This window comes from Zootoca vivipara, chromosome 1 (assembly GCF_965207765.1).
Source record: "Zootoca vivipara chromosome 1, rZooViv2.hap1.1, whole genome shotgun sequence".
NCBI lineage: Eukaryota > Metazoa > Chordata > Lepidosauria > Squamata > Lacertidae > Zootoca > Zootoca vivipara.
The window spans coordinates 96,213,140-96,239,092 of record NC_142582.1 but is presented as its reverse complement, the minus strand read 5'-3'; the positions used below and the strand labels follow the sequence as shown (position 1 = coordinate 96,239,092).

Here is a 25,953-nt window from a genome sequence, read left to right as displayed (position 1 = left end):
CTTTTTAGGTTTTGCTCGGAGGCTGCCAGGAGACTGGAAGGCAAAATCACTATCTTAAAATAGTGGTGTAGATTTGAATGGGTGTTGTTGTTGTTGCTGCTGCTGTTGATTTAAATGGGCCAATCTGTCCTGTTATTGTGAACATGTACAATTTTACCTGTGTTTTGTGGAACCTGTGCTTAAGGTACTGCCCTGGTAATGTCTTTTTACGGCTATGTTAATTACAGCGAAGTTATTCAGCAAATCGAGTGAAATGGTGCCCCATTCTTCCGTTTCCAAGGATCAAATGAACTTTTGAAAATACACACAACACACTTTCTTCGCCTTTCTCCCTCGCTCCTTCTCTCTCTCTCTCTCTCTCTCTCACACACACACACACACACGCTACCTATCACGTTAGTGTGTATGTGTTTGTGCAGCTTCCTCCAATCACTTTGCTGGAACTAAAACATGCCTTACCTCAGAGCAGTCAATTACCAAAGCTACCCGAGATCATCAATCATGGGGAATGCTTGAAGTTTAGGGGAGGAGCAATGGTCAAACTATTGATTGCTGCAGTTTTGTACTCCCCCCTCCTCTCTCTCTCTTTCATGCTCCCTGAACATAAAATCTAAACCAGACAATACTGTTAATAGTGGGGTTTATCAATGTATCTACTTGTGAATGTGGCCTCGCACATACATAGCATTGAGGGGGGGAGATCAACTCCCCCCAAAACAATGACACCACTGCTTAAACTGGGAAGAGGGAGAGTCGGAGGGAGACTCGGTTCTTCGTAACAGGGTCACAGTGAAGGAAAGTTGGGGAGGAAAGGGAGGGAAAAATCACCCAAGTGGGGGTGGGGTTGGCTCTAGAAATTTGGCCAGATTTTAATGGGCGAAGGGAATGTGCTCCAGAGGTCAATAAAGCCCTCCAAAATGATGAATGATTGAGTACCTGTGATGATGATAGTGATTACCGGAGCAATTAAACAGTTTGATTAAATGAGCCATCATAACAATGATGTCTGCGGGAAATCAGCCCTCACATATAAAGAAAGATAGCATGGAGAGAGAGGCTGACAAACGCCACTGGGCATGGCTTCGCTTTCCGAGAGCGCTCAGCCTGGCAAAGCGAGAGAGGCTGAACGCGCCGCTCCAGAGGCGAGCGAGGCGAGGAAAGGATCGGCGAGACTTTAAGCCAGACTTGCTTCTTCCAACACCCTCTGAAGCTGCGGAGCCAGATCCAGGACGCTGCTTTTCTTCCCCCCTTCTCCCCCCCCTCCGTTTCTTCCCTCCCCTCTTCCTTTCTCCCCTCTAGAGGACCTCTTCCAAGATTAAAGCCGTCCTGAAGAGCAAGCGTTCTCCTCTGTGGCTGACTTGCCCGGGACTTTACTGAAAGGTGAGTAAAACCGCCCTCCGTATGCAGATCTCTTTCAAGCGGCGCTTAAGTCGGTTCCTTTGGCGAAAGGCGTCTTTCGGGCGGGGGGTGGCGGAGGGAAGGTTTTGTCCTGGTGCAGTATTTTCTACTCTGTCTTATAAATCGGTAACGCAGTTCAAGATATTCATGGTAATGAATACTTGGTTAATCCTTTGGGTGCCCGGAGACCTACAGAGCAGTAGGTTATGCAAATCCTTTCCTACTTTTGCAGCTGGACTCTTCCAACGTATTGCTTTAAAAGAGATCTACTCCTCGATGAATGGTGCTTACGGAGGCTTTTTCCCTCCTTCTTCCGAAAATGTCACTTTCCTAAATTCCTTGGGAATCGCTTTGTTGTAACACAGCCAACACAATCCCGCCTTCCAGGACACATTTTAAACTTGTTTTCTAGGGAGGGCAGCAAGAATTGACCTTGCAGGGGATAGAGAAAGCCTTAGTTTAGAAATCTTTAAGATGGAAATGTGTGTGTGTGTAGGATAGTTTGTAAAAAATAATCTAGTTGCATGAAAGACTTTCATATACTTGGGCTCATTGGAAGGAAAGTTGGTGCGTTTGATTTCTGTTCCAACCACTTGACGGCTAGGCTTCTGTAACGCTGATTTGCATGGCACTTTTGAGTTGAATATCTTTCCAAAGAGATCGAGCATCTGAATAAAACAACCGAAAACCTAAATATCCCAATAACAACAATAACAAAATCTGGAAAATTAACGAGGACATTTGCAGTCTCGAATGCTAATTTTTAATTTCTGTTTCTCTCCCCACGTCCCTCCTTTTGGACTGTCTTTTTCTTCTATTGATGTGCAGGCAGGGTTTTTAAGTTACCTGAGAGAATACAAAGTAATAACAACAATGTGGCCAGTTTCATACCCTCCTTGGGTCGGTGAAAAGCTAACCCCATCTCCAAATCGGTAAAACGCACATTTCTCGGGTAGCTAATTGAGAGTAGCCCTATTCTTGATTTAGAGCCTGAAGTTGATTATCTTTTAAAAAGCAAGGTATAGGAGCCATCGGAATTTGGACGCAAGTGAGATATGTGAGACAGGGGTTACATTTGGACAGGTTTTCCTGGACTGATATAATAATAATAATAATAATAATAATAATAATAATAATAATAATAATAATAATAATAAATTAATTCATTGTACAGTCCTCAACATATTTACTCAGAAGGAAGGCCCTCTGGTGTCAGTGAGATTGACTCTCATATAAGTGTGCTTAGAACCGCAGCCACAGTGGACTTCAGTGTTATTACCAAGCTAGCTTGTCCCCTCAGAGCCTTGTCCTCTTGCAAGTTGCAAGTGGGTATTTCCTCTTTTCTAGAACCGGCCCAAAGTCCCAAAAAGAAATTGGGTGTCCGGCGTGGAAATGCACCTCCGTCAAGAATCCGCTTCCCCCTTCCTTCCCTCCCCTCTTTTGGCCCAGGCTGGAAATGGTTTTAACAGGCGGTAAAATTTCATCTTGTGGTGTCAAATTGGGGTCAGTTGGGGGTTAGGGTTCTCAGTGTCCGCGAAGGAGCTGTCCAGCTGTGTGGGGATTCATTAAGGGCAAAAGATCCGTTTCAAGAAAAACAATACAGAGACAATCAGTAGGCTAAAGATCCTCTCCAAATCGCATTTTACAAGTGCGCCAGAACAAATATGGATGCTGAACCCCTATTCACTCCAAACTTCCAAACCGCTTCCTTTGTCTCTCGGAACGGGAAAGAAAATCCTCTAAAACTTCAAGAATCTGTTTTCAGCAACCAGGCTTTTGGAAGGGTGGCATCTTTACAATTTTAGTGTCTTTTTTATATTCTTTTTTTTAAAAAAAATTACTCCTCTCTTTTTGACAGAGCGGAATTGCACAACAGGTAATATCTTAGTCTATGTGTGTGAGAGAGAGAATGTGTGTGTGTACAAAATTATTTCAGATTTACACTCTGAGCTATACAGAGAATAAGGGTTTTTTATGGCGGCTGGGTGAGATACCGATGCAGAACGTTGCTATTGACCACCGTCCAAAAATCCTTCCCCCCCTGCTATTTATATATTCTAATAGATACTCTCTGGTGCCATTAACTTGGGGGTCTCTAACAGTGTGGAAATTGCATGTAGCTAATCTGGTTTTATTAAATTCGCGTGGTTCAAATCCTCTTAGCTTTTCTACATCTGTTAGAAGGACCGGCGCCTCGCTGCAGGGACAAATAACTTCAGCCATAATCTTGTTTGCAACTTTATTCAGTGTTTGTTTGCTGAAATGAAGTATTTTTGATTTTGTTATGCAAATTGAATGGGGGGGGGGAGAATAACTCCATTTTTAATATAGGAAAATTCTGGATGATTCTTAAATATTTTGATCTGAATTCTGCTCCGAGAACCAATGACAAAGAATGGATCAGATTTACTGATGAAAGCAGGGAGGTGGAGAACTCTTCAAAACAGTTCAGCCTCACTTCCATTTTCTCTTTATACTGAAAGTATCCTCACCACAATCATTACTATTCAGAAAGCTGGCACGACTTAAAAAAAAAACAACAGGCGAGATTTATTTTTAACTCTCCAAATCCTTAAAAAAACAACAACCCTGCTGTTTTACTCCAACCCACCAGTTAATCCAAAGTGCGTGGCTGCAGAAAACCATTGAGAAACCTCCGCAGGTTTAAATGCTTTGTATTTGGTGGGAATTCGTGCGTTTTAGCTAAACTGGGCATGGTCATTTCGCTCAGATTTCTGTAAAGTATTTTGACCAGTAGCGATCTTTCTTCATACTTATTACACACACAGGCACAATCAGAACTATTCAGTCTAGGCGAATGCGCCACCATATAAACACAGGGCGAAATATTCCCCGGGACGGATGGAGGTGTTCCTTGATTCTGGTCTTGATTCTTGTTCGCCCAGTTCTTTATTCACTCCCCGATTTCGAAAGGCCGTTTCGTGCTATCCCTTCTTTGGTTTTCTTTTCCCTCTCAGCAACCTGTTAATACTTTTCAAAAAGCCTCTCTACCACCCCCCCCCAGTAAATGCTAGCCCATCAGGGTGAACTTTTCTTGACCTCTATCGCTATATGCTTGTAATTTTGAAAGTTGAATTAGGAGGATTATTCATGTAAATTACCTGTTAAACTTTCCGCACCCTCCTTCCCTCCCTCCCTTTTTCTGCTCAAAATCAACATGAACTCCAGTTTCTTTATTCACTTGCAAGCCTCTATTATGCTCTCCAAACACCTCTAGGAATTAAAATGGCACTTGTGGAGTGGGTCTCCCCCCCTGCTTTATTTCTTTATCTCTCCTGTTTATTCTGTAAAGATCCCGCTGAACTGAAGAAGCGAGGCAATAAACAGCCCTCTAGCGCTATCTGGCGGGACTCCAACACTCCCTGAATCTGCCGCTTCCAACCAGCCCCTGAAGATCGCTTTCGCCCGCACTTCTTTGTACTGTATAGTTAAAAGAGATCTGGCCGCAGAACTGAATGCCCTTCTTCGGAAAGGGATGCTATCTTTGGCCCCGAAGCAGGAGTTCCCTAACCGCAGAAAGTTCGGAGATCAAGAAGGCACTTTCGCTCGTTCCTTTCAGGTTCTTTGCGCGCGCGCGCTCTGCCTTTCCCTCTTAATAATCCCAAACTCGCCGTCGAATTTTTTTCGAGGTAGGAAGCCCCTGCGGTCAAGCACCGATCCCTAAGCACGTTGGCTCTCTCGAAATCTGCCTGTTTCAATGGGGCCGATTCTTGCCAGGTCTTTTGCAGCGCGCGCCCCAACACACCCCACCCCACCTTCACCATAGCCTCGTCTTTACGCACGAGCATCCTAAACAGGAATGCAAATAGGAAGCCGGCCCTTTGTTTTGTAGGTAGCGAGCAAGGAAAGGGCAGAGACGGGGAACTCTTCTGTTGCAGAATAAAGCCGCCTCCTTGCCTGTCGGGCAGAAAATACCCACGCAGGGAATTCAGGAGGACGCACCTGGTACTTCACTAGGTTAGGGATGGCGTTTGATCTTCCCACTTTCCCAATTTAATTCTACCAACAAACAAACAAAATGGAATGGAAAACCTGGCCTGTTTTTAAGCGGATTCTAGACCGCATTGACCCCAACGGTCATCCTTTTCTCTTGCCCGCCACCCGAGCTAAAAACCGAGATGCTCAGGCGTTCAGATCCTTTTGTCCCAAAGCCCTTAAGTGGTGCAAACCGGCTCCTGGCCGAGTTGTGGATTCTGCTGTGCTTAAATTCCGGACAGTCCCTTCCAATTTGGACACACCCAGACCATGCAAACTCTCTCTGGCACTCCTGGCTCCATTTCTGGGGCTGCCTGGAAGGAGCCACCCATTTCAACTTTGAGAAAGAAAAGTCAAGACGGGGATATATTGGGTGTCTTTTCCTGGGCAACACCGAGCTGTCAAAAGGACACGGCGCGATTTCTGGAGCAAGGCTTTCTGTATTGGGCAGCGTCTAAAACTCTTTCGATTTTCTCCCCAGAAATCGGGCAGCCTTGATGCACCTTTAAAAAAAAAACACACCGTCGCTGCCCCTTACAAAGAGAATACAATATTGGTGATTTTCTCTCTGTATGAGAAGAGAGGCCTTGTGGCACACACTGCATATAGCCAGTGAGCTCTCCCTGTGCTGAGCTCCGCTGTAATTAATTGAAAACAGTTATTAGGTGGTCATTGGCAATAGCGTAAATAATTGCGGTGGGTTTTTACTTAAAATTGACCGGTCACAGAGCGGTTGGGGGTGGGGGTGGGGGGTATCGATCGGAGGTATAAAAATGATGTATCAAAACATCAATGTCGATTATTTGAAATATTGTAGTCGAATCTTTTTATTGCTTCATCGGTTTAAGTGTCTGAAAGTGCAGCGTTCCAACATATATTTATGTTGTCAATACTGTCAAAACTGTCAGGTTTATTACAGTGGATTTGTAATACATTTCGGAGCTGCTCATTTGCATAAAATCCCCCTCCAGTTTTCCTCTTCCCACCCCCACCCCAAACCAACTCCCACACGCCTTTCCCCATCTCTAGAAAGAAAGCAGGCGGGGGGGGGGGGCGACGACTGTCAGTTTAATCAAAGGATTCAGGGCTCCTTTGCTGAAGCAGAAGTAGAGATCCCGCACAATTACATCAAGCCCCCCCCCCCTCCGCCTCTTTCCCTTCCTGGGTCGCCTCGCCTAACTTGCAAAAGGGATCCGCCGTGTCGCCCTTGCCTTTCCGACCTGATTAAATAAAGCCCATCCCGATTCACCCCACATTTCAACTGGGATGATCCTTGCCACTTCTCGCTTCCTTGCCTACTTAGGCTGCCGTCCTTTGGCACTCTTGCTCCCCTAAGGAGCAAGCTCAGCGGAAGATAGCCGGATTTACTCCTCAGTAAACAGGTTTAGGATCGTTCCGTCAGACCCCGCCGAAGTCAGCAAGCGGAACCCGCCTTAATTCGAAGTGGCTGCGCTTAATTGAGTCTGCACTTCGAGCCACGCTCCTAGTCACTTATTCGGTCTCTGCCGAATTTCGATTCCGGATAAACATCCGAACCGATTTTGAAATAACAGGCTTGTTTCGGAGGAATAAGAGATTGGGGCGAATAAGTCAGGCGGATCGGTCCAAACAGGCGCACCTGTAAGAAGCCTGGACGCGAGAAAGGCGCACAGATAGCCGCAAGGGCATAAAAAGAATAACGAGCTGCCTTTTGATCTGTGTGTTTATGGATTTAAATGCCCCTCGCGATGGTCAAATGAGCGCCTCAGTCCTCTCCTTTCAAACGAGCAGGACAGGAGCAAGGCGAGTAAACCTGCACTGTTGGATTTTGGAGGGCCAGAGACAAATCGGGGCCATCCTTAGGAAACCCCTGGATTTCTAGGACGCGTAAAAGATCCCGCTCACAAAGTTTGAAAAGAACAGTAGCCACAAATTCTTGCTTAACTTCTCTCTCGCATTTTCTTGCAGAGCCGCTTCGCCAGGCGAAAATGTGTAAAAACAAACAAACAAACACCTGGACTCACCCCCATCCCCATCCTTTAACTGCCTCGCAGTTTCCTCCAGACTCACCTGGCTGGATGCTTGCACAGGCGAGGACATTATTATTATTATTATTATTATTATTATTATTATTATTATTATTATTTATTATTATCATTAGTCTAAGATTCCTCTCCATCCCAACTAGCCTGGGATAAGTATTGGAAAGGGACCTCCGACTCTCTCCCGCCTGTAAATTGAGAAGTAAGGCGAGTGGATTGGAGGCGCGGAGGCTCTGGCCCCATGGGGGACCTTGTTGACTTGGGCTTGTGACCCCCCCTCCAAGAGAAGGCTTCCGCGATGCGTGGTGGCTTCCAGGAACCCACCGCACGCGCGACCAAGATGCCCTATGCGCCGAGGGGCGTCTTGCTGCTGCTAGCGGCTGGCGTGTCTCCCCTGCTGGAGGCAAGAAGATTCCTCGGTCTGTGTAAAAAAAGTGCGACGGGACGCACCCAGCAGGCGGTGTGGGTTGATGCAAACTTCCCCACGAAAAAAGGACAGGATGGCCGAGGAGCCCCACTGCCTTAGCATGTAGCAATAAGCCCAAAGGCCACTGTTAAGGGGCTGGAGAAAGGTGAGGGTCCGGAGCGCCTATCCGTCGAGCCTCGTCCCCTCGGCGCCCGAATTTCGTTCCTTTCCGAGCCCGGCGCCTCCTTCCCTCGCGCGCTCGGAAAGCATTTAACAACAATTACGCCTTAATCAGCTGGAATGTTGGCCACAAATGACGCTATTAAACATCAAAGGGATGCCTCCGACTTTACCTTTTAGCCATAAGAGGATTAATTTCTCTAATTAGAGGGGATAAATATGTGCATAAATACATATCTCTCTCCTCACTCCTTTCTCCTTAATCTGACGGATTCCTATCGATGGGAAGGAAGGAGAGAGCGAGGCAGGGGGCGCGCCGGGGTGTTCCTCGACATCATCGCCCTCATCTTTATTTTTTTTTAAACCCGACATGATAATGGAATGGGGGAGAAGAGGGGGTGACCAGAAGCCCCCGCCTCAAAGGAGCAAATCCGGAGGGGCGCATCAGTTCACCGAAGTCCCTCGCTGAAGGCTGCTCAACACCGGCAGATATAACTTTTGTGTGTATTTGGGAGGCACAACAAAAGCAAGCAAATTCCAACTCCTTCCAAATGAAACCTGGAAGTGGGGGCAGGCTTGTTTGTTTTTGTTGGGATTTAGGATAAGATTTACTGACCTCCCCTTCCTCCCCGCACTCCGAAGCTCAAGGCTGCGTTTAATCTCCCCCAATAAAATCCGCCTGACCTTGATTCTAACCTGTATGAATACCTCATTTACCTAATGACTTTGTGTCACGTAGCCAGGAGGTCAGTTTCCTTTTTAACCTTTCCCATTGCTGCAGTAAGCATTCTGGGATAATCGATGGCTCTTTGAATAATCGATGCACACTTTATGATCCCTGACAAACTCCATGGACGGGCACCTCGTTTCAGGAAAGCAAAGCTTGCCTTCTCGGAACAACAGAGGCGAATTGTGCCTCGTGCAGGAGGCTGGACCTCGAGGACTAGCGCCTTAACTCACGTGTTTCGTACCTCGGCACAATATTGTCCAGGAGTAGGATGCACTGCGCTATTGGGTTTTTTTTATTTAAAAAACACAAAAAACCACCCACCAACACACACACACACACACACACACACACACACACACGGTCTGTTTCCTCTCTTTCAGTAAACAAAGCCCGTGAGAAGAAACATTTTTTTTTTGGTCCTCACAGGTTACACTGAATAGAAGAGATTTTGGGCCAGATCTCTATCGAGCTTTAAAAATCAAGCAATTTCACACTCTTCCAACCTTCCTTTCCTACTTTCTAGGAACAGGCGCAACGAGACCATCCGCTCACTTGGGCAAGTCTCTCTCTGCCCTTTCCCTTCTTTATTTGCTCAGCGATTAAAGTACAAAGTCCCTCCTCCCCTCCGGCAAGGCAAAGGTGCTTTACTGCCTCGTCGCCCCACCTTCCTAATGACTCCGGATGGCAGGACTGTGTCCTCAGATAAACACGCGCGCGGGGGAGGCGGGGAAACCCTGCCGTGAACCTTTCCCTTTTACCAGGTCTCCTCTCTCTCACGAGGTAGTTTTTGCCCGTCCTGTTAAAAGTTTCCTCCACCACTCCAGTTAAGGAGGAACGGGAGAAACACGACACGACCCTATTTAACGCTAGAGAGCAGAAAGAAGCGAAGCGGGTGGGTAGGAAGCGAGCCCCCCCCATCCCTCCCAACCACATTCACTCTTTTTGCAAACAAAACAAGCCAGCAGTAGCTCTAAAGAATGTCTGGGAGCTCTCACATTTGCTGCTATCTGCTGGTGTTAGTCAGAACTGAGAATCATGGCAACCCTGTTACCTCTGTAGGATAATTAATACAGATTCGGGAATTCTTCTTTCTTCACTACCTATAAACATATGCTTCGTTGTCCTCCGCAGTTAAGTTGTTCAGTGGTCCTCCCCACTACCCTCCCCCACAACAGCCCAGCCCGGTAGTGTGATTCTTCCATCAAAGTTTCGACCTTTCCCCTCCACATACTGTATTAGAGAAGAGCAGATCAGGGATGCTAAGGCAGGAGGGAGAGCGCAACAACTTTTGATGGGCTTAGGGAAAAAAATCGTTTCAGATTCCTCTATAGAAATCTGGGATCAAGAAGCTAAGTCAAATGTAAGCCATTTTCTAAGGTGTTCAAATAATGTTACAGTGCCACATCATAACCAGCTCTCTGGGAAATGGGGAGTGTAGACATCTCTCTCTCTCTCTCTCTCTCTCTCTCTCTCTCTCTCTCTCTCTCTCTCTCTCTCTCTCTCTCTCTCTCTCTCTGTGTGGGTGGGTGTCTGCCCCCAAACATATTTTCTCCGAAGTCTGCTGCACTGATTTCAGTGGGGCTTGCATCCACATATGTGGGCTTGGAAAGCAGCCTAGCCCAGCCGTCCTGAGAGCTTCCTGGAAATGCTTTCCTATTAATTTAAGTGAGAATTACTTCCATGTAATGTGAATAAAATCAAGGTGTAATCTCTTCAGATGCAATCCTGCAGGCTGTAAGCCTGTTTCAATCACATTGACTTCAGGGACATTTCAGCAGTACTACAGCAGCCTTGTGTGTATCACATGTATTATCAGAGCCACTGAAGAAGCAAGACGGCGCCCTTCTAAGAGACACCAGTAGAACACCTGGCCAGATGTCTACTGAGCAGAGCTAGCATGTTGCTTGGGACGTTCCTAAGTGCCTTAGACCCGTGGCCTGAGAGAAGAGATTATATGACACTCAACTTTTCTTCACACTCAACATTTACTTCTATATTTACTCTTTCGCCTAAATGCCAGGGACATATTTAATGGGAAACTTGCTTCCAATATTATATCCAATATTGAGTGGGACTGCACAGAAGATACATAACAAAACCTGGAGAACAACAAGCTGCTGTTAAGGTAGGTTTAGATAATTAATACCACACATTTCTACAATGTGGTTCCTTACAAAATCCTGTCAAGAAGACTGCAAAAATTCTTGCTTTACAGAAAGGGAGACTCTGACTTGTCTGAGAACTCCCAGTGAATCCTTGGCATAGGCTAGGATGTGGTGTCAAGTCTAACTGTTTATCTATCTACTAGCCCACAGAGAACGATGCTACTCATATTGGATACTGAAGATGCCAGGTGCTTATACTGGCATTCAATACCTGGTAAGTCCTCTTACTGTATGTACACAATTTTAAATGGGGGTTATTCTTAGGTCAGTGTGTGTACGATTGCAGCCTTAGTCAAGTTTTAGTCAGGAGAAGACTAGCTAGGATTCATACATGCAACCCACCTTCCACACACCCATAAGATAAAGTGAAACAGTTCAGGAAAGACCTTACCACTTGAGTCTACTGGAACACGGTTATTTCTTTTTAAATAGTGCCAGACAAAATAGGGCAAACAAAATAAATAGGGCAAACAAAATGTTGGGTGAAATCTTACACTGAACTCTGCAAAAACAAAAACAAACAAACAAAAAAACTCCCACTGATGTTAGCATATGAAGTCTGCAGCCGAAAACTGTTACACACTTTGCATGGCTAAGTGCTATATAAATGGTAATAAGCTCAGTCATCATTATGTATGAAATAATGGTACCACATTTGATATAAAATGACATATGCAAACTTCTTATGGTATCTATCAATGCATTTGCAATAATCACCATGCTAGTTTTATTGTTTATCATTGCTCTGATCGAAGTGCCTAGAGAAGTATACGTGGGCATAAGCAGTGTGGGAACAAAAACATCAAGAGTGTTTGTCCTATATTTTCACCTCGAGGCTAAATGGAAATCATAAGACAACATAACTAGCCTTGTGTCATACTGGATAATACTGTTCCTTGGGTGACTGAGGACACTTAAATCTAACCTTTTGATTCACAGCAGCTTAGCTGTTGAGCAGCATGATCTTGGCTAAAGTGTAAAGTTTGCTGAACCACACACAAATAGATCTATATTTATAGAAATACTTAATATTCAGTATTTTTTAATCCCATTAATTCCAAAGGGAGATTTAAGCCCACACCTAAATGGGCTTTTAGGTGCCACCCTATACATGTCTACTAAGAAGCCCCACAGAGTTCAATGGGACTTATTCCTTAAAAAATTGTTCAGAATTACATTTAGCTTCCCAGGGCAGATAAAAGCACAATTAAAACAGTTTTTTTTAAAAAAAAACCCCACCTCACAACAAAATAAATAATCTTTGCAATACATTGCAGAGAGGACACCAAAAACAATTCTTGATTTTTCAAAGGTCAAATTCAAGAGGTGTGTCTTCAGCAACAACCACAAAAGCTGTAAAGATATGGTGCCAGATGCAACCCTGTTGAGAAGGTGTTCCATATTCTTGGGGCCATCACCAAGGAGACCTTCCTATGAGTTGCTGCTCCTGAACATCTGGGAATTTATTGATTAGCCTTTCTGAAAGTAGCCTTTTGGTTCATAAATCTCAGTCAAATTAAGCATTTTTGACTCCATCTCTTCCACTGAAAACACATGTTTAACTAACCAAAATTAATGGAACTTTAGAATGTTCGTCTTCAGCTGTATCATACCCACAATGGATTAGTTATAGTTATCATTAAAATAGTGTATGGATACCACAGCAAATTCTGGTAACTGAGGTATTGTACATCCTAATTGTTTTGGCCACTGTCTTGACCTACAAGCTCCGTTAAAATATTCATGTAGAATTTCATGTAGAGTGTTAATTATGATTATTTAGCTCTTTATTTATTGTATATTCTGTGTTATCATTTATGTTCTTTCCATGTTTGCTAAGAGACAGATTATTCTGATACGTTCTCTCTCTTTTTCACACACACACACACACACACACACACACACACACACACACACACACAGCCTTGCTGCACTAGGTAAACGGAAACAAATCAATCCTCTCCTGATATTGGATGGGTTGCAAACTGTTCATAATGACATGGGATCTACCACATACGATCAAGCTTTGAGCATAGAGTACGTGATATACCCACATCGGGGAAACTCAGATAACTTTGCCAAATCAAAATTCCCAATCAATACTTGGGAATGTATAGAATAATATTTTTTTTACCACCACCCCTTCCTATTTTTTTTTGCATTTTTTGCACTTGTTGGGAAATAAACCCCTCCTTAAAACATGCATTTTGTGATGGTAGGTAGATGCTGAAATCAAATAGTTTCTCCTTTTTGAAACATATTGTAGTCCCCACCCCCCTTGGCCATCATAGGTTATACATATAGGAATGATAATAAAGATATATACAAGATGGCAGAAATAATAGGATAATCAGGCCAAAAAGTGATTTAGTTTAATGATGTAAGCCATGAACAGAGCCTGAGGCATGGTGTATCTACCCTTGCAGCAGAATCTTGACACAGTAAAGAAACGGTTGCATGTCAGACTGGAGACGGGGTGGAGTTATTTTTTTTCCATGCTTCCCCATGGTATATCTGTTTCAAAAGCTAAGTGTTAGGGTGGACAGCTATCACATGATAAAGAAAAGGTTCTAGCTCAGCCAGCTTTCAGATTCTTTTGTACTTGAAGAAGGATACACACACACATACACGGCAGAATTGAAAGATGTGAGCACACTCTGCCATTGGCCAGGGGACCAAGGGCCACTGGGAAGCTGGTTCCTCAGTCTCCCAGGAAAAACATCACAGCAAAGGGAGGGACCACATTGCCTCCATCCATCTGCCAAAGGAAAAGTACTGTAGCTTCAGGAGTCTCACTTGCCCTCTCCTTGCCTGAAAGGATGCTCTAGAATAGAAGCAAAGGGAAAGGACACTCTGGTCCCATCCATTAACTGAAGGAACAATAGTCAAAAACACCAGCAAGGAAGATCAACCTGGTTTGAACTGGACATAAGGCTCACCACATTGTTTTGGAGAACAGATCTGCATTCTCTATCTCCCCCCCCCCCCCACTTGTGTATCTTGTCTTGTTCCGTCTATAAGGCTAATGGCAGGGCCTCATACCCCCTCTCTCCTTCTTTTGTTTTTATTGATGTGAGCAGCTTTGAGAGACAACAATTGTCTGAAAAGCAGGATAAAAATGTAGTAAAAAAGTACCATACTGTACTAGTTTGGTAAGACAGCACAGAAATCAATGTGTTTGGGTCACAAAACATCTAATCTAAACCACGACAGTTCCCCAAGCTCACAGTTAAAGTAGACTTTGACATTCTGTGTCCCACTGGACTGTTTTGAAACAGCAGGAGGTATAAATTAACTGTCTCTTCAATTACAGATTATCAGCATCATCGTTTTGTATTATGCGGGTCAACCTATTCATGGTAAATTTTGGAAAGGATTCTCATCAGGGTAGAAATCTTAACAACACTTAGGTGAAATAAGTTCTGCTGGAATCCACATGTGAATGCAAATGTGTTTAGGATCAAAAATATATGTAATCTAGCAAGCAGAATCCTGATGCATCTATTGGCTGAAAAAAGAGAGCAAATGGAGCCGTTGGGGTTAGTTTACTATGTACATTTGTGGTTTAATCTGCAAACAGAGTCAAATATAGAGACTTTCTGCCAATAAGAACAAGTGCAAAAAAGGTAAGTGCAAATTTGAGTTGAATATTTAGCAGTCAAAATAATTGACAGATTGAAATAATTCAAAACAGTTTTATGAATGAGGTTAATGCGAGATAATATCAGGGGAACACATCACCAAAATCAATAGCAATTTGAGTGGGCATACACTTGTAAATTGTGGTTACAATTTCTGTGTCACAAGAGAAAAATAAAATATTGTATATGTGGTAAATAAAGCAGCATCAATATCTTTTGTATTCTTTCCACTTCAGTCTGCTGTTGGAAACCTGCCATCTGATTAGGTTTTTTTTAAAATTTTAATTTCAGTAAAAACTTTAAAGTTGACTACCCAAATCTTGTATTGCCTTTGCTTGTAATACTAATACTTCCCCACCACTACAAACCAATTTAATCCAGTCCACTGCATAGGAAGATTCACCCTCTCATCTTCCACACATTCACAGACATTACAGGGAATTGGGGGGGGGGTGTCTGTATTTATTTCCTATGTCTACATTCAACCCTTTGCTCTACCAAGGGAGGAAAATGGGGCTTTATTATCCTCTGCAGGGACCTCTCTTTTTGTGACTGCTGCACCCATAGTGGACTGCATTGAGTTCCACAACCGTACAGTAAAATGCAAAAATAAAAATATGCAATTCTTTTAAGATAACTTCAGTTACGTGGTCCGCATGCTAATCAAGGGACTGTCATGAAAGTATGTCTCTTGAAGATGATCTATGCAATATTTTCTAGAGTATGACAGTCCAGTATTTGGTGCAGGCTGCTTGAGTACAGGAAGATACCTTGAAAGGCAGCCAAGTCTCCCATTTAAATCAAAACTATTTCATATTGGCTTGCTTTTCAGGAGGAATAAAGTATTGACACTTGCGTATTATTTTGTGAATCGTACTGGACATTTCAAATACCGTAGTTTAAAATACCAATGAGCCCACAGAATTAGAAGAGAATACTGCTTAAAACAGGACTCTAATGTACAACAGCGTGACCCAGGTGGCGCTGTGGTTAAACCACTGAGCCTAGGGCTTGCTGATCAGAAGGTCGGCGGTTCGAATCCCTGTGACGGGGTGAGCTCCCGTTGCTTGGTCCCAGCTCCTGCCAACCTAGCAGTTCGAAAGCACGTCAAAATGCAAGTAGATAAATAGGCACCGCTACAGCGGGAAGGTAAACGGCGTTTCCATGTGCTGCTCTGGTTTGCCAGAAGTGGCTTTGTCATGCTGGCCACATGACCTGGAAGCTGTACGCCGGCTCCCTCGGCCAATAATGCGAGATGAGCGCGCAACCCCAGAGTCGGTCACGACTGGACCTAATGGTCAGGGGTCCCTTTACCTTTTTAATGTACAACAGCAGGCTTACATTTTTAGATTTTAATATTATTAATATTACTAAAAATGAGAAATTGTAATGTGATGCCTTTCTTTTTCTCAGTTGCTTGGTGTCCAGGATTGTTTTTTTGTTCTTTTGTTTGGCTTTTTTGTTTTGTTTTGTTGGAGTAATAAAGTCTTTCTACTAAGTCAAATAAAATAATCCTAAACATTGACACCAAAACCAAAGTAAATTGTAAGTGGTACTTGTGGTTCTTTAAACAAGAGAATCATGTGACTTCATGTAACACTGTGCTTAATAGTATCCACCTACATGGATGAGGTTGACAATTAACCCATGTCAAAACATTGCAGAAGGGTAAACCCGGATGTCAAATAACTTTGGAAAAGGATAACCTTGTGTCCTCTTCACCAATCCCCAAGATGGGCCTGTCAGAAGCTGAAATGTCTCCTGTGCTTCCATAACACCAAAATATACTTCTGTGCTCCATGTTAAAATTCCAAACAGATTTTTTTTTAAAGGAAAACAACTGTTTGTCGATTCTGGACTATGACCAAACAAAAGGCTGCTTTTTAAAAAAGAGAAAAATAAGCGCGAGATATTTTACTCACATCTTCAGGGAAGGAATTGATTTTCACAACAAATGGTTGATGAAACATTATTTAATATCTTGGGCACATGCTTGAATGGATTTATATATCTAGCTCTAACCTGACAAGGTGGTGCAAGGGGTTTGTTCTCCAAGTCAGGTTTATCATTCACAGAATAGCTATTTCCAGCGTGAAGTCTGGGAAGGGGGAAAGTGGTGTGAAAGAATATAGTTGACAATAATTACATCATGCCGATGAAATCATGCCGCCAACTCCTGTAACCAAATTCTGCACATATAAGGCAAAAGTCCACTGGGCTGCTGCGGCGCAGAAGGAAAAAGGTATTGACTGTGTACCCCTTTTTTAATCAGGTGTGTAGCAGAGGTTCTTATAATGGGAAAAGTGAAAAGGCTTACCTTGAAAATAGACCAAAGCCTGCTCTGTCATTTTCCAAAGGTCAGTCTCCTTTCCACAGCAGTGACACAAGTCACCATATCTACTTCTGCACTTTAAAGAGACCAGTAAGATCAAGGTCACTGTTAGTACACACGTACACACCATTTGGCACACTAAAGTAACCACTGTATTCTTATTTCCATTATAATCCCTCAAGGGAAGTATTGCCAGACTCACTTTTTCCTCACATCTTGCTGTAATTCTCCAGATTAAACCATTTCACTGGGTTGGGAAGTGAGACTGAAAGGGGAGCAGAAGATTGGCGCCTCTGGTCACAGTTGGTCTTGTGAACAAGAATGTTATTGCTTCTTTTAACTAGGCAACTTTATAAAAGCTTGCAAAAACGTGAAAGAAATAAGAGTATTTCCCCAGTCTATTAAGTTTTTTTTAGTTGTGTGGGTTTTTTAAAAGATATAGTACACCCCATTGCTATGGCATTCCAGTGTGACTCCAAAGAATTTTCTTCCTCCTAGAGAGTGGAACTCTGAAAAAACAATTGTGCCAACAGTGAAAATAGGTCATTTCCGTTGTTGCCAGACTTTCAGCAACACTGAGGCACTTGATAACATTTTATAGAAATGTCAGATTAATTGCTTAGTATATTAATTTTAGCACAAGGTGGAATTACATGATCTAGACATGATCACAGCTTTTAGAGGAATAAACTACTTCCCCCCACAAAAGTGATAAAAACTGGTCACTGAAGCCATTCTGAGGTATCTTGTTGCCATTTCCCCCCTATTTTATTATATTAAACTACAAAAAACTCTAAAGATCTGCATGTCATTACACCTGCATTTTAGCACAAATCATATTAAAACCAACTAAATAGCTTCATATATTATGGTAGATTGTAAACATGAAATTCAGAAAGCAAGTAATAAAAACAAATAATGGGCAAATCATTTTTAAAGGTCACAGTCAAATGGAGACTTGGATTATGTATGCTAAATCTGAGATCAATTATGGCCCATGAGCTTCCAAAATCTTACTCATGATAACTAAACTTCTGAACCTTTCAAATACATTTTTTTTGTATTTCCAAGCTTATATGGGGAGTTCCTTAGCTCTAAAACATATTGGGTTAAATTCTAAAAATTCTGCTCACATAATGGTGCTTCCTAATGGAAGAGAGGCAATTCCCTCCTCCTCTACTAGCTCCTACAGCCCTGAGCTCCTGCATAACTTTGGAGGTTGGAGGACCTCCTAGAACTTTGTGGGAGGAAGCATGAGGAGCTGCAGGGAGAAGGGAGTGAAAATTACTTTGGTGCAGAGGTTGGAAACCTGTAGACTTCCTGATCTTCCTGTATTCCACCAGCCCCAGTCTGCATGGCCAATGGTCAGGGATGCCAGAAGTAGCACATGAAGTTTCCCTGCCCCACCACACCATTGGTGGGAGCCTCCACTAGCTCAAAGGCATTAATAAAAGGGCGCCTTAGGGTCCAGCCCATTGCCTTTTAAAACTAGAGTCCAGTTTCTTTATATATTTTTTAAAAGCACACCAAGTTGTAAGTCATTTTCTTCTAAAAGAAACCTGACCTGTGCACCTTTTGGTTTCATTGGTAGTTAGCAGCTTCTTCCAATACAAAGATGGCCATATAAGCTAGGTTTCTGATGCAGAATGAAATTCTGGAGAGGACAAAATGGGAAAAGAAGGATATTCTCATTTCTTGTTCTAACCATAGATGTTAAAGCACAAGGCAGTGGCAATGCATATCCTACTTGGAAGGTCAAGACTCTTTACTCTCCCTGAATCTGACAGGCACAGTTATACTTTCTGTGGCATATGAATTGTTTAGCAGCTTCTAGCAAGATGCACTAACAGAGATCCTATGGTAGTAGCCCTAACAAAGTTTGCAGTACACCTTGAGGGTGTATCACATAATTTTGTCATAATCCAAAAGAGGTTTGCTAAATCCTACAAATTAATGAGACAAGTTAGTCATAATTCACTGGTTTATCCCATTGACTTCAAAGGAAATTTAATGCAACCATTTATTTTTTTCTGAACCGAGGGCTATGATTTTTTTTTTTACACAGCTACGTAAAATGTGCTACCTGTGCACACAGAACATGCATGTGTGCGACAAAGAAGTATTTGCAATTTTTAGTAGCCTGCAGGTACATGTAACAGAGATTCAAGGCTGGCTGTGGGTACCTGCAGTTCATATATACTATAGCCAACAAACCTTTTGCACTGCATAAATTAGAAGGTAACCCTCAGGTTACCAATAAAGACCAAGTGCTGAGTGTTAGCAGTTGGGGTTGCCAACTCTCCCACTGTCCACAAGACACCTACTTTTAACAGCTGTGGAACATATAGAAATTAAGCAGATGAATTCATTTCCACATCACTGCATGGCCACATTTCAAAGAGCTCCGTCCACTGAACTTCTACTTTCCCCACAGCTGTTAAAAACGAAGGAGTCTGACCTGCGATAAATTCTTTTTTTAAAAAAAAAATCCTGGCAATTCCAATTTCCTGCCAAGGAATAAGAGGCAGCAGAGGATATTTCACCTTTTCCACCCTAACAAGCCAACTATTGTATGGCTCCCTGCAATCAGGGGTCATGCAGTAGCTCGTGGAACCAAAGCGCCAGGCTAAGTGGTGGATTATGGAAGGAAAAAGACAGGATTTTACTGAAGAATGTTCTAGTATTTCGTGCATCTCGGACTCTGCCTGAGCCTCTTCTTTTTTTCAGCATGATTATATTTTTTTATGATTTCAGTTGAACAGAGTGAGGGGTTGTGTTAGAAGAATCAAATCCAACCCCTCAAAGGAAGCCCACAAGGCTCAGGAAGGCAGAAGTTAAGCTTTTGTAAACTACAAAGTGGCATGTAGCAAATGCTACAGAAGGAAGAACCCGTAAGTGGCCCCAAGAAAGTTTGCTGCATGCCTTAATGCTGAATCAGATCACACTTTTTTTTTAAAACTACCATAAATTTAGAACGATGCACTGGGTTTTCCTCTTTTAGCAATTTCTTCAACAGAGTTATAGCCCTAGGATTTGCCATTACCACCCACAGGAAATGTGCCACTGTTCAATCTTGCCTGTTAGGGAAGGTGCCAAGGAAATAGTACATCCTTTTTGGCTTCAACCTCAAGTGCTGGTCAAGTACATTTAGAAAGAGGAGTCATTAAAAACAAACAAACAAAAGCCCTCAACTTTCTCCTGCAGCTGGCAAGTTATGCCCTCTCCCAGGATACTCCATTACATCGCCAATCCATTACCCACCCCCTGTGAACAGCAATGTATTAGATTTCTTACCCACCCTTCACCATAAAGTCCCAGATTTTGCTGGATTCAACAATGTTAAAATACAATATTCAAACTGGTTCGAACAAATTAGTTTGCATTCTGTGCCCACTGAGCACGTTCAGTCCACATTGGGTTGTTTTATGGGTTCCACGCCCTGACAGTGCAACCCATGTCTGCTTTCAAGTGAAGTCCCATAGAGCTTAATAGAGTTTACTCTCAGATGTAGGGCAGCAGCCTTAGTGTTTTTCTTCTAAATACTTTTGGTACATCTGCAAAGCTTGCTCCCCCCCCCCGCCCATCCTGATCATCCACACACAATGATGTGTGCTGTTTATACTACGTAAGGATTCACACTCAGTGAATGAGTATGCTATTAGTATATACAGGATGGCTCTTAAATCGGTCAAAATAGAATACATGCATTGGATTGGTTCTCCAAATTTGTTTTTATTAGGTATCTTTTAGCCCAGATGTCATATTTCAAGTGAGTTTGTTTGTTTTCTGTTTTGTTTTTTCTAACTACAGCAGATCTAGTCATAATCTCCCTGAGATCAAACTGAAAATAATAAAGGTATCTGATGAAGTGTGCATGCACACGAAAGCTCATACCAAAATAAAAACTTAGTTGGTCTTTAAGGTGCTACTGAAGGAATTTTGAAAATAAACCATTTTGCTTAAGTTCTTGCTTGGTATTTACAGAATTCAAATGCCCAAATTTACTGCCTGCATAAGACACCATACAGCTTTTTAACTATGGCTTTCAAATGCAAAAGAACAAAATACTATGTTCGCTTATTTCTTTACATAAATTATTATGTACTGCAAGTGACATCTGCTGGAGAAAACAGAGCTTAAAGCCTACACAGTCTGAACCCTTTGCTGCTAACAATCTAAAGACAAGCCCCGTAATAAGTACAGCAAGGGGGTTAAAAAAAATCCCTTAGACTGGATCCTATAAAAATACGCCAAGACATCTTTGTCAGGCAAAGGCAGGCTTGTGAAATTATTCTTTTCATACTATAAGAGGTTCCTTAGGCTGGAAAAGAAACTGTAGTTGTCATTCCAGAATTATTTTGGGTTTACAATACAAAGCCTTTTCAAATGCACTCATATTAGCTGCCTGAATGCTCTTCACATTCATTCTTGCTCATGTACAATTACTAACACATCTTTTGAAGTGCTCTGTGAGAAGAAAAGTGGTTAAAAATTTCAAGGAATATCTTAAAAGGTCAAACTGAAATTTGCTTGAAAGTGCAGAAAGTTTTATTTTCAGTGCATTCCACCTGTGGAAGCTTAGCAATAAAAGGGATATTATGAAGATGTTTAGGTATGAAATGACTGCACTTCATGAAAGCAGTTAAACACTCCTTATTTCATTACATCTCATGCACACTTCATAGCATTTTTATTATATAAATCTCTTTGTCCGAACTACTTTTCTCACCAAATTCACTCTTTGTTCCTTATATTAGCACTTCTTCAGCAGACAGTCCTAGAGCAGGAAATACACATAACATTAAAACCACCAATTAAAAATATTCAGACACAAATACATTAATCACAACTAAGCCCTTAATAAAAGTGTGCAGGGCAATATTTTCAGCCCTCTTTGCCTGGGCAAAGAGATATGACTTTACTTGGTGATGTACAGCAATGTTGATGCATAGTGCACCTCAGTGTGGAGGTAACTCTGCAAGTGTGGGGCTACCACAAAGGAGATCCTTCCATTTACCCCCACATTGTGGGCCTCACTTGGTTGTGAGATTGCAAGCAGGGCCTTCTCTGCTGACATTTGTGCAAGGGCAGGTTCATCGTCTTATGATTTTAGGAGGGACAGAACGCCCATAATCTCTACATTCAGTGAAGGGTCAGAATTTGAGCAAACTCATAAATCCCTGAATATAGCAAGGGTTGGGAATAACACCAGCTAACACCCCGTGAGGCCAGCCTGGTGATGGTGGGTCATTGAAGAAACAATGGAGCTGATGGCCAGCCATTAGCCCCTCAGTGGAAGTCATCAACCAGGCAGAAGGCTTTGGCAGGAACAAAGGGAGGTTGTCAGGATAACACACATGAGTGATGTCACTGCAGTAAGAGAGGTTGTTGTTTTACAACAGAGGTTTTGGGAGCAGGGGGTTCTGGGAAGAAGGATCAGGAAGTAGGCAGAACTCCACACGCGCTGGCTGGGAGAGGCTACACTGAGAGACCAGCCGCCACGACTAGCTGCTGCTTTGGACCCAAGCTTTGTGAAGCTGTGAGAAGAGCAATGTGAGATACCCTTGGAGTGTAATGTTCTGCACTTCCTCAATTTCTAATGATCCCTGGCATGCAATCAGTCTGATAAGCAGTAATGAGTCTCTGTCAGCATTTTGTATGTTTAATTATAAGAAAAACACATCCAGAGCAAGGCTTCTGGCCTCCTCTCAGCAAAGGAGTTGCTCAATCCATAGCTGCCAAGTTTTCACTTTTCTCGCGAGGAAGCCTATTCAGCATAAGGGAAAATCCCTGTAAAAAAGGGATAACTTGGCAGCTATGGCTCAATCTGAATCAGAATCCCGCTCCCAACAGGAAGGACGCCAGAACCCTGCCTTTCTCCTCCTCCCCTTCCGCAATTCTTGGAGCCTCTCCCATCTCCTCATGTGAGGACTGATCAGTTGGGCTGTCTCTTCTCCAGAAGACACAGTCTCGGAATCCAGCTTATCCGATAGTGGCCTGACTTTGGCTGGCTTCCAACTCTTCCTCTCCTTGGGAGCTAAAGGCTTCTTCCCTGGGAAGGAAAGACCCATGGCTGTCCTGTCTGGAATCTAACAGTCCGCACTCATCTGCAGAGTCAGCTTCTTGTTCAGTTTCTGAGGCTGACCCTTCTGCTGTGCCTATACATTTCTTTGGGGCATTTGTTTTCTGTCAAATTTATCTCCTGCACACATTCTATAGTAAAGGTAGGGGACGCAGGTGGCACTGTGGGTTAAACCACAGAACCTAGGGCTTGCCGATCAGAAGGTCGGCGGTTCAAATCCCTGCAACGGGGTGAGCTCCCATTGCTCGGTCCCAGCTCCTGCCAACCTAGCAGTTCGAAAGCACGTCAAAGTGCAACTAGATAAATAGGTACCGCTCCAAGCGGGAAGGTAAACGGCGTTTCCGTGCGCTGCTCTGGTTCACCAGAAGCGGCTTTGTCATGCTGGCCACATGACCTGGAAGCTGTATGCCAGCTCCCTCGGCCAATAACGCGAGATGAGCGCCGCAACCCCAGAGTCGCTCATGACTGGACCTAATGGTCAGGGGTTCCTTCACCTTTACCTTTACAGTACTCCTGACTGCTAGGTCGAGTCACGGATGACTCTGGAGTTTCAGAGCTCATCTTGCTTTACTGGCCGAGGGAGCCGGCATTTGTCTGCAGACAGCATTCAGGTCATGTGGCCAACATGACTAAGCCGCTTCTGGCAAACCAGAGTATCGCACGGGAACACCGTGTACCTTCCTGCACGTTGACGTGCTTTCAAACTGCTAGGTTGGCAGGAGCTGGGACCGAGCAACAGGAGCTCACCCTGTTGCGGGGATTCGAACCTCCGACCTTCTGATCGGCAAGCCCTAGGCTCTGTGGTTTAGACCACTACTTGAGACCATTCACTGTTAATGCATAGCTCAACAATACAATTTGTCAATATGGTTTTGGGACATTGTAGTGTGCTGATCATGCATTACAGATTCATTCTAACATGAGCACCCACCACCAATGTGATGTTCTGGATTCCTCTTTCCTTTGCGACCTTTACATTAGCCGAGCTTTCTGTGCAGGTATACGTGGGGATATTTGTATTCATCCATCTGTCAAGTGTCTCTGAATCTAAGGTGGCTGCTATGAATCAGCTACGCTACCTGAAGGGCACAATATGTTTTCTGCCTAGCAAAATTTTCATCACAATTTTTTTAATGCAATAGTCTGTACATCAGGGCAGACCAAAATGTTTTGTTTTGAACAAGACACACTCTTCTGGAAGTTCCTGGGCCAATTTGGTTTCAGAGGCAGGGACGTCTTAAGCATATCCGGTGCCATGGTGCAAAGCTCCCTCTGGCGCCCCCCGTTTCCCAGAGTTTTTTTTAGGAAGGACAACGCTGCTGGGGGTGGGGGCTGGAGGAAGCAGGCAGCGGCTGGAGGGCGGCTCCTCCGGCGGGGAAGAGGCAGAGGCTGGCCGCTTCATGCCGCGGTGGCCACAGCAGACAGAGGCTCTGGGTGGAGTGCTGCTTTGGCACGGCATGGCAAAGGCGGGCAAGGGCAGCGAGCTGATGCTGGGAGGTGCCGTGTCCAGCCTCCGCCTCTTCCCTGGCGCCCTCCAGAACTTGGTGCCCCGGCGCCCCGCGCTCCTACCCTCTATGGGTAAGACGCCCCTGTTCAGATGTCAACCTCCTACCTAACTATCTATTTTGTGTGTGTCAGGGACCACACAACTACATATCCTCATGTTAAGGCCTGTGCAGAGCTTGTCTGAGGCCCGGGGCAGGAGTCTTGTTAGAATCAAGTTTTAAATTCAAACAAAGAAGCAGCTGGTGCCTAGCAGGGGGACCCAGCCAACTTAGCACTCCAAGGTCCGGGGCAAGTGTACCTGGCTGACCCCAACTTTGCACAGGCCTGCCCATATTATTGGTGCCAACATGTACCACAACCATGGACTCCTCCCCAGTACCACCTACCAGGATTCTTCTCTTCTCATGAGGTGGCCAAAGTATTGGAGCCTCAGCTTCACGATCTGTCCTTCCAGTGAGCACTCAGGGCTGATTTCCTTAAGAATGGATAGGTTTGATCTTCTTGCAGTCCATGGGACTCTCAAGAGTCTCCTCCAGCACCATAATTCAAAAGTATCAATTCTTCGGCGATCAGCCTTCTTTATGGTCCAGCTCTCACTTCCATACATCACTACTGGGAAAACCATAGCTTTAACTATACAGACCTTTGTCGGCAAGGTGATGTCTCTGCTTTTTAAGATGCTGTCTAGGTTCTGAAACCTAGGGCCAAACAAATAGGAGTAGAACAGGGTGAATACAATGATTAATTCTTTTTGTGATAGCCCATACCCAGGCATTCTGAAACAAATCATGCCCATTACAGAACAGGAATAAGTTCTGCTTGTTTAGCCGAATACTTTTCATTACATGGAAGAGAAGGGAGGTTGGTTTTCCTTTCCTTACAAACACTACTATCCCCCAGGTGAATATAGAAGATTTAGGGCAGTGATGGTGCCCAGATCATTTGGATGGGTGGAGTAACTGTGACGGGTATAGGACTCCTTTGAGTTGTTTATGACTCAATTAGGAGCCACTGATTATCGCCCGGCACGCTTTCTCTAGCGCCTCTGCTCCGTAACAACAGTGCAAGCGTAGATGATCTCTGTGCTAGCAGCTAGTGGGGCAGTTGTGTTTGCCTGACCTCCTGCCACCAGTGTCACTGCTGTTCACCAGGACGGAGCTAGGGAGGGGAAAGGTGGTGGTGAGGTGGATGTGGCACTGGGAGCACTGGTAAGCTGCAGTGATGCAGGAGGTGGTCATTGTTGCTGACCACTGCTGCTCTGTATGGAAAAGCTACAGAGACATTATGTTTTTAATGAGGTATGCACAGCAATTAGCAAGATTGTTTCAGTTTCAGGGCACATTGGGATATGGCAAATGAGTAAAGTTGTACTTGTTTATAGAGGGTTGAAAAGACTCCTCTCTCATGCTTGTGGCAAATTCAAAAGCAGTAAGATACGGAAGAACTTAAAAACAAAACAAAAAACTGGTTGGCCTGTTCTTGCTTACATACAAATG

General features: G+C 43.8%; 1 long non-coding RNA gene and 1 pseudogene across 2 annotated transcripts in view; one reads left to right on the top strand and one right to left on the bottom strand.

Moving 5' to 3' along the window:
- The first annotated feature begins 290 nt into the window (after nt 1-290).
- LOC132591938 (uncharacterized) lies at nt 291-14,346 on the top strand (annotated as a pseudogene). Its single transcript, XR_015947571.1, has 4 exons — nt 291-597; nt 1,271-1,380; nt 11,040-11,110; nt 14,210-14,346. The product of XR_015947571.1 is annotated as an uncharacterized LOC132591938 (transcript).
- A 10,674-nt stretch (nt 14,347-25,020) lies between these two features.
- The window catches only part of LOC148687682 (uncharacterized), a 34,495-nt gene continuing 33,562 nt past the window's right edge, over nt 25,021-25,953 (bottom strand). Inside the window, exon 3 of the long non-coding RNA XR_015950360.1 lies at nt 25,021-25,155. This is a non-coding gene — a long non-coding RNA (uncharacterized LOC148687682). The remainder of the gene's footprint in view (nt 25,156-25,953) is intronic.